The 8,243-nt window shown below is 44.2% G+C and overlaps 1 long non-coding RNA gene across 1 annotated transcript; it reads left to right on the forward strand.

Moving 5' to 3' along the window:
* Positions 1 to 437: 437 nt before the first annotated feature.
* LOC147755265 (uncharacterized) lies at positions 438 to 2,784 on the forward strand. Its single transcript, XR_015329212.1, has 2 exons — positions 438 to 752; positions 1,656 to 2,784. It is a non-coding gene; the product is annotated as an uncharacterized LOC147755265 (long non-coding RNA).
* The last annotated feature ends 5,459 nt before the right edge of the window (positions 2,785 to 8,243 follow it).

The following is an 8,243-nucleotide window of genomic DNA, read 5'->3' on the forward strand; positions in this document are numbered from 1 at the left end:
CGCAATCCGCCTAAGGGCAGCGTGCGCGTCTATGTTCACTTATAGTTTGAAGGTTGAAAGCGGGATAGCAGGCTTTCAGCAAGTGGGAGAGAGATATACATCTGAAATTATACATGATGCGTATTCTCCAATACGGTAGGCCTAACGTGCAACGCAAATACGGTGTAAAATTTTAGCATTATAGTTAACGGTTCATCTCAAATAGATCACGATCATCCTAAATGATATATTACGACCCCCCCCCCCCCCAAGCCCATTCACTACGCAACACATGCGTATGTTTCTCGATACACGAACTACAAAGCGCTCAGCGGGATAAAATAAAGTGGAAAAAAATCTTTCTATAATTTACTGAATTGCTTCTATTGACGAAGCACAATTCTAGGTGTATACGAACAAACCTAATTTCGCAGCGTGTACCATTTCGAGAAGTGTATCCTAAATGGGTCAATCGGCCTTTGCCATAGACACGCGCTCTTTGTTAGATTTCTCGAATCTTCCCTCTTCGACGATGGAGGAGAATCACGACCTTGCTGGCCCCACCGCGAACTAAACGAAGCGAAAATGAGGGTGAAAACGAGGACGGACGTGCCTTATCATCGAGGCTCGAAGACGTTGGCTTGTCGCGTAGAGCCCGCGTCACCCACCGACCGCCTACCCCGCTCAGGAAATGACGGCTGCGTCGGAAAGCAAAAGCTAGAACAGGCCAGACCTCTACCTAGAAAACCGCTGGCAAGAGGAAATCGACAAACGTGAGTAGGCGAGTGGAACATTGCTTGTGTATAATAACGGCAAACTAACCATCATTACTATTTTGCCTAGTTCCAACTTAGCTCCAGTTTGACCGATTTAGTTCAAGGCCTAATATAATAGACAAAACAGAGGGCAGCGCAAGTATCTTGGGTGTTATTTGTCAGAAGTGCATGCTCCTAAGTACAAAAAAAGCTCAGCTCGGGCAGCAATAGATGGCTGAGAGTTCGTCTGATGCGGGTAGCCTGAGATAGTATGCTAAATCCAATAGCTTACTGCCAAGTAAGAACTTCTGAGCGATTATTTTTTTGTCAATAGACTACAATGTACGCTGCACTTTCGTGTGGCAAAAGATCTGTGTTTTGATCAGCAGCCTTGTATATGGTGGTGTTGAAGTAATCTCGCAGATTAATGGCCGGATCACTTGCATAGGAAATCGATGTAAAGGGTAAAGTCGCGTGTCCATTACAAATTGCTATAAAGTAGTCTGTCCCTATTTGCAACGTTCAGAATGGTGCAGCCATATCACATTGTCATAAATTATTTATTAATGCCGAGTTCGATCTATAAGGGAGAAAATAGAAGTTCCTTATCTACAACGAATGAACTTTTATTTCTAGTAAATAGTATAGAGTGTTCTTTTCGAATCTTTAGTTAGTCGGGTATAACGCTAGAGCAAGGTCGCAGATCAGATTGATTTCATGGGCCAGTACTAACGGAAAATATAGCTCACAGACTGCGATCAGTCTGCTTCGACCTAAGTATTTAGTACTGATGACAAATTATGTGGTATTTACCCACCTTCACAGGGCTCTATATACCTGTTCAATGGCATGTTAGTAACGGATGAGAAACTAGTGATCCTATAATCAATTCATTTGTCTAATGTTTACTGCTGTCCTCAGGGATCCGTGCGTAGCTGAAGACAACGTTTTCCGTGCACTGAAGGCCCCGACTTTAGCCGTATTTGGAGTGTTGAGATTTAATTGACCACAGCCGTTGGCATTTGGACCATGTTTCGATAGTTTTAGCTTGTGACGTTCCCTCTAAGCTATAGGGTAAAATTTTTCGGCCGGGACCGCCATCGCTTTTCTTTAGCTGCTAATTAGTATCTGTCAACAGCTCCAACTCTGATCACGGCTATTCTTTGCGACAACTGATATTGCTGGATGTACGCAAGGGAGGATAACAATGCCAACGAGATACAGAAAGTAACGTAGACTTGAAAAAAAAATGACATGAGAAACAATGGCAATAATGTTGGACAAGCAAGCGGACACGTCTAGGAAAGTTGCGTTGTCCGTCGATCCATGTTGCGTTGGAACTGCGAGAAAGACGGGAACTTTAATGCTTGTTTCCTGACTCATTGGCAATCTGTCACGGTTTTAGCGAACTCACGCATTTCCGAGGGCAGTGTAGTGGCTCTATAGGCGTTACTGACAAACAGCGACACGGTCTTTCCGGCTTATTAGATAGACATCTTCAAACGCAATAGACGAAATCTAACTAAAAAGACCGCTACAATAAATGAATTACGCGGACTTCCAAGAAAAATACCTAATACAAACGTACGTCTGTCTCACATTAGCCAACACCACACAAATAGGTAAATAACAAGTGATAAATACATGTGCGAATAGTTATTGCAGCATATCTAATGGCAAAACCGTACGACAACTACAGCTGTTTCACTTCCGGATACTGTTCTACACACTATACGACACGACATTTGATTGTAGAGATGGAAGCAGTTGAAAATATCAGCCCATCGTGCACTGAAACAGACGCTTCGTCGTCTCACGTTCTGTCCTGATCTGTTCCGTCGTATCAAAAAAAGAAAAAAAACGAAGACCTGCTTTTGACAAGTCTTGTCCAGCCGGCGAGGTGAGTCCTGGCTGAGAGTTGTCCTAGACTGCAAGCAGTACAGATCCCGTCAGTCATTGAAATTGGTAAAATAGCGGACAGCGACATAAAACACAGCCGTATTATGTGGAATAGAATCGTGTGCTACCAAAGATTGCCTTAGAAGCTTTTTCTAGGACGTCCCACGAAACAACGACACCACAAAAAGAAATCGAAAGCTTCCAACTGATATTATTGATCCCCTTATGCTGATAGGATGGTCGAGTGAAAGTCTATGCAATACCCCAAACGGTAAGCGAACATAAAAGCTGATCATATCAAGCGAGTAGTAGTTTGAAGCTATGTATTTCTGCTTGAAATATTCTTTGCTGTCCAGAGAGGATCTGACCGTAGTGAAAATAATAGACGCCCTACTATGGCAATGCCACATCGTATCTTATTGTCGACGAAGCCTCCGGCTCCGCAGTCCCACTGGATTAAGCGGGCAAGCTTCGGCAACGATGAACTCATCACTAAAGGAGATATTTAAAATTCGGGACATGTGCCTGCCCTTTCCTGTCAGCCGACAAAATCAACAGGCGCGACCTAGAAACACCCGAGCAAATGGCAACTTAAGGAAGAGTGCTAACAGCTGATTCAATATAAATGTGACGCCATTGCTGTTTAACCAAAAAAAGTACGACCGATCTAGTACCAGTGCGTCCGTGAAGATTAAAGTTGAGTAGCCGCTACGGGGTGCGAGCAAGCCCGGCCCGAAAAGTATGCAGAAGTCCACACGCTGCTTCATAGTGGCTAGACATATAAGCAGTACTGCAGGCAATACTGCCATCATTGAATAAGAGGAGGGCCCTTGGGATTATGTGTAGTGTGTCGGTGGAAAAATCGTCTGCCTACCAATCCGCTAGGTGCAACTAGCAGCAGCTACAGCCGAAACGGAGCAATGGAAAGGGGAACTGTGGACCTGAGCGCCTATTCGAGTGACTTCTTCAAATTATCCCGTAGATAAAGCCACAAAAGATGGTAACAATATCATGTTTGTTGTTGATTCAATTATTGTAGTACCGAGTCGCAAATTGAAAACCCATCAACGAGCGATAATCGACCCGGAAACAACTCGTTCCTCCCTTTTCTAGCATACGGCACCGTTGGAGCTTTTATTATCGTGCGGTGTAAACAATTAGAGCTCAAAATTATGATTGCACAATTAAAGTAAACACTACTCAGAGAACTGGCCGGACATTAGTCATGTCTGATAATCATTCTGGCTGAAGGCGGAAAATTCAGAAGCGTGTATCCAGAGTGAAAAACCTCGAAACTGTTCAATGTTTTTTTCCGTAAACATTAGCCAGATGCCCGCTTCGACCCAGTTCAGTCAACAACAACAACAACAACAACAACAACAACATAACAAATGGATAACAGCTGCTGCAGTTATCATCACATAATATTAGTATTTATGCGGATAGGAAAATTTTAACGGAACCCTTCAAAGCTCAACAAAAAATCGGCGTCCAAGAGCTGTGAGGATCGCATCTGGCCATCCAGGTTGATTTAGTGAATTTTGATATCGTTATAAATACGTAGAACTTAGCTGAATCTGATGTCGAATGGATCAGAGACGTCATTTTTGGCAGACAGACAAATATTTGCAATGAAAAAATTATCCTTGCCTATTGCTGTGAACACGTATAGGGCGACGAACAGTACAGGGGTATTGTTTCTCGTTTCGTTTTTCAGTCTAGTCTATTTATATTTCACGTATTTAGTTAACGGACGTGATTGTACCATGACCAGCTGGAAGACCCACGATCTGACTGACATGGTAAATTCCTCATTTCTAAATATCATAAACTCAATATTAACTGTGTAAAAAATCCAAAGCAAATTACGATCATTGTTCTTGGTAGCACACTTAACTATATATTATACATGCGCCCTAGGATCTCTTACAAGCTATTGAGAGTATGATGATGCTTAGTAATCTGAAGAGTAGCTTTATTACATTGACTGCTGTCTTTGCAAATAAACTAGATTTAAACCAATTGTTGGCTTTGTTAGAGGTGCTTCGTTATAGTCTAGTATCGATTCGTTCCTCTTTTGGTGGCAGGGCGTCTACTTGAATAATGATCAACAACAGATTGAGGTTCTCAACCTGAAAAGACGAAAAAAAAACGATAAAAGAGTGAGAAATTTGGCACAAAATTGACGAAACTCCCTACTACGCAGCTATTCATTCGGCAAAAAATTCTTCAGCGGCCATCCTGGACTACTCCTTCATAATTTTATCGAAAGGACTTTTGCAACCAAAGCTATCAGGAAAGGCAGAAAGACCGTATCGTCTTTAGCGAATAGGCAGTTTAAAAATATTGCTAAAAATACACTAGGTAACTGCGCAAGAATGATCTAAATTAAGGAGTCCGCTATAGAGCGTTAAAACGATCACAGTCGTTATTGCGCTTGGAACAAGGGTAGATGTCTGGGCTTTTTCGCAGCAGGTGGCCATCAGTGCTCATGCACTTCAACTGTGCTTAGCATAATATCCTTCCGTCATAGCCATTGCTCCTGTTACCATAGTGTTTAATGGTATCGCTAGTATTGTTATGCCCATGCTCTTTCCGCATTATGCTACTGATATTGTTGATGGTCGCTGCTGCTATAGAGCAATGTTAATGGAACCGAGATGACTACCGATTTTCAGGCGGCTGGAAGGGCCGATGGCCAATGTTGAGCGGGACAACGCGGGCAGCCCGGCTAGATTAAGCTGAACTCAATAGTTCGACATTCTGATAGAAGTGCAACAAGTTAGACGAAAACTCGAAGGATCGCCATCACTATGAAAGACATTCACACACACGCGATTATGGATGGACCCAAGGGAGATTAGGGCTACCTAGGCCTTTGATAAGGCTCATTGTGTTTCGTGCGTTTCTTGTTCAATGCGACGACGGCAGCAGGAAGCTCCTAAGGAAGGCCATTTGCCGATTAGTCTCTGGCCAAGCTGAGTGCGACCAGCTGAGTCGGATCTCTACCTGGGCTGAGGATCTGTTCATTATTGGAGTGGCTTCATGTTAATGGACCATCTTTACAAATTGGAACCGACATTTTTGAGCACAGTTCTAAGCGTTTTGGCTTTGAGAAGCGAAACAATACGTTTTAACACAAAGAACAAAATAGCTTGTTTAATTATGCGCTTCTGGGTAACGGTGGTGTAGGTTAATTGTTACCATATTCTGAGAGTTTCAATATATCGACAAGATTTGACTGAGACATCAACACGCGCACATTATTTTTTGTCTAGATGATCATTAATATCCTTTATCTGTTTAAAAATATTGATAAAATTACGATGATTACAGAGTAAACAACTGGTCTGTAATGACGTTTAGTTTGAATGTCTGAGAAATTAAATGTATCGTGATAGCTTGAGCACGATATGATCATTCATGTATTCTATCATGTATGCTCAGGAGTTTTGAGTGATCATCACTAGAAAACGAACCCATAGCCGGTCGGAATCCGAGATGTAATTATTTTAATTGTACAATTTATACGCCGTTTCACCCGTCCAACCACCAGGCGCCATGCCTCTATTCCGCACTCAAGATCCAGATAGCCTGTAGATTGCTAGTGACGAGCCGTTTCCGAGCCCCGCATAAGCGATACGTGTACCGCGCGATTTCCTTTTCGCTATTCCACTCTAACTTGAACTTGACCAGCAGTTTTCGTGAGGTGCGAGCGACTCTGGCATGGGAAACGGAAGAGGGGTACTCTCCGAGTCGGAATGCATGACTCGAAGAGATAATCCATCAGAGGTTCACCTTGGCTAGCGAAACTAATCATGGGCCTCTGTCCCGTGGCTTTGATACCAAACGTCAGAGCTCCTGGCCTGACCGTGACTCCGGACCGTTCCAGCAAACGCACGTAGTGGTGCTCTGGAACCGTGCGGATGATCTGCTAAACCACTCCGGTTGTTTGGACTATGGCGGCCCTCACGTGTTTAGCTAACGTACCACATACTACCGTATGCACCGGCCTCCGAAATAGCTTGCGTCTTCTGTGAAGGGGGCGTTCATTATTTCGTAAGGGTCCTGAAAATAACCAAAAAGGACGTCTATTACAGCCGGAATTATCGTGAAGTAAGAAAGGAAAATAACTTTTTCCCGGGTGCTACAAGGTATGCTTGCCAGTACTAATAGAGGTCCCTTCCTGGGCACGCACAGGGGCCCCTAAAAAATTCTTTCCGAATGGAGGTATCGGCGGTTTGCAGGTGCCTGGGGAAGGCGGCGTTCGTAGCAAGAATGCTACGACTCCAGTCAAGCTTCCAGATTCTCGCTCAGATGCCCTTCTTCGGGAATCTTCTCTAACGAGACGTCAATCGGTGGGCTAGTCGTTGCAAAACTCAGAGTGGCGCAGAGCATATACCAGCGACTTGGTAGATCAGGGGAGGATCAAGAAGAAAACGCCGTGGCCCGGAATGTTATGGCTCTCCGTAAAAGAAATCTGCTGGGCTTTTTGGCTTTTGATGACGGGACGATGTGGCCATTCTTCTAAAGCAATGGCCGCTGCGAACCGCCATCCATTTCTGCACCGCCTAGACAACCGAAAATACGCATTGTTTTTTTTTGTTTCGATCGGCAAATCCTGCCGCGCTGCTCTGCGTTTCGATCGGCAAGTCTTCCCGAACGCTTCAACGCCCTCTTTAAAACCAAATTCCTTTTGGTGAGGCCAACCAAACCGAACAAGACCTCAATTTTTAGCAAATGGTACATTAACTAGTCCTCTTGGATAAGACAAAAACGATTCGGTATGCATAACACACGACTTCTAGCCAAAACAAGTCTGTTACAATCCCGTCCGAAGATGACATCACGGACCAAACAACGGCCAAGCTATCGATCACAACGGACTCGAACCTTGGGCTCTTTCTTGACTACAGTTGGAGGTTGCTGTCGGGCGTCGACGAACCCGACAGTCTGTGTTCACCAAGGTCCAAACTAACCCCAGACCTTAATTCGACGCCTACGGATTCTTGAGATGTAACAATAAATATAATAAACCCCGATAAATCGGACGACATGGACGACATAACGGCGCTAGCCGGCTCGAGCTGTGCACGCGACCAAGTAACTTGTATGTCCCCGGAAATCTGGGTTTTTGACGTCAATGGTGACAATGCTGCCGCAGTTGAAATTCGCAAGTGTTATTTACCGCCATAGCTTCTTTAAAGTTGAACAGGGAAACCATATGTTTGTAGCCAGGAGGACCATATAGGAATTCGCTTGGTCTTTATGAGCCTTGTCTCTTCCCATCTTCATCCACTAGAAGCAATGATGAGACACTTCGAGAAATTCTGTTTGAGCACGGCTCAATTGTCCGGTCCCGCTACGACCTTCAGAGCGTGTTATACTAGGGCTGGGCTACTTGCGATGCCCTAACTGCCCCTCTGGTGGGTTGCAAGTCTGTGGCTATATTTTCCAACTATAGCAGAGAGACCCCCATTAAAGACCAATTATCCTAAGCGGCAAATTAGATCGTCGCTATTCCTTTGAATACCAGCGTTCCCACTAAATTGGCAACAGTGACGAGGTTCGAGCGCTAATGACCGGCGATTTATCGACGGACGAAATGGT

The sequence above is a fragment of the Varroa destructor genome, unplaced genomic scaffold (assembly GCF_002443255.2).
Source record: "Varroa destructor unplaced genomic scaffold, Vdes_3.0 BEIS01000005.1, whole genome shotgun sequence".
In the NCBI taxonomy this organism is placed as follows: Eukaryota; Metazoa; Arthropoda; class Arachnida; order Mesostigmata; family Varroidae; genus Varroa; species Varroa destructor.